Consider the following 1,005-nt stretch of genomic DNA (forward strand, 5'->3'; position numbering starts at 1 on the left):
TCTTGAAGGAGTGATCAAAGAAGAAATGGACGCGCATGGAGCTTCATGCCAGTGTTAAAATTGTTATTATGGAGTTGGAATCCATTAGAGAATTAATCTAGTTTATTTTCCGCTGCGAAGAAAACTACCCTCCTTTCTTTTCAAAACTCTGATGTTATACCTTTTGATTTGAAGTAATGGATGATTGTAATCATTATTTTAGATTTTATACATTTATATGAGAAACTTGATGTATTCTTGTTCGTTTGATTTTACTATATCACATGTTGTATGGAATTATTATTGAACCTAGGTCTTGCGGTGTATCACCCCCACAAGTATTCGGGTATGACCGGATCCGGCTGGGTGGGGTGCGACAGATCCTCTGTTGATTGTATTCTTAATTCTGAATACAATGATTTGTTTTTGCTTTTGATTGTGTTGTGCTATGTGGGATATGATCGCTTTAAACTTGATTTTTGAGGCTGTGGATCACACACTCGGATATGCCAGATAGGGTACTAGCTGGGTGGATGTGAAAGCCGCTCTCTCAGCTGACCATTAAATGTTGTTGTTGTCCATCATTTCCAAAATCTCATAACCTTCATTATAAGACTTTGCCAATATAGCCCCATTTCCTAAAGAATCCACTATGGATTGATTTTACCCATTTAAACCAATTTAGAAAGTCTCAATTTGAATCTAATATGCAAGAGCTCATTAAATCTTTCCCACGCCTCATGCAAAGATTCATCATCCAATTGGTGAAAACCAGTAATATCATTTATGAACTTGGCAATCTTTGTGGAAGGGAAGTACTTCATCAAGAACTTCTCTAGTAAATCATTCCATATAGCTATAGACTGTGGAAATAGAGAGTTTAGCCATGCTTTTTCCCTATCTCGCAATGAGAAAGATAATAGTTTCAATTGCAATGCTTCTTTAGTTGCTCTAAGTATCTTGAAAGAATCACTCAACTCTATAAAAAGTTTGAGATGGTGATGAGGATCTTTTGTTGGCATCCCA

At 36.3% G+C, this 1,005-nt stretch overlaps 1 non-coding gene across 1 annotated transcript; it reads left to right on the plus strand.

Moving 5' to 3' along the window:
- The first annotated feature begins 665 nt into the window (after positions 1 to 665).
- LOC149018799 (small nucleolar RNA R71) lies at positions 666 to 773 on the plus strand. The gene has a single exon (XR_016173262.1). It is a non-coding gene; the product is annotated as a small nucleolar RNA R71 (small nucleolar RNA).
- The last annotated feature ends 232 nt before the right edge of the window (positions 774 to 1,005 follow it).

The sequence above is a fragment of the Hakea prostrata genome, chromosome 4 (assembly GCF_041222555.1).
Source record: "Hakea prostrata isolate BN-2017 chromosome 4, UWA_Hpros_2, whole genome shotgun sequence".
Taxonomy (NCBI): Eukaryota; Viridiplantae; Streptophyta; class Magnoliopsida; order Proteales; family Proteaceae; genus Hakea; species Hakea prostrata.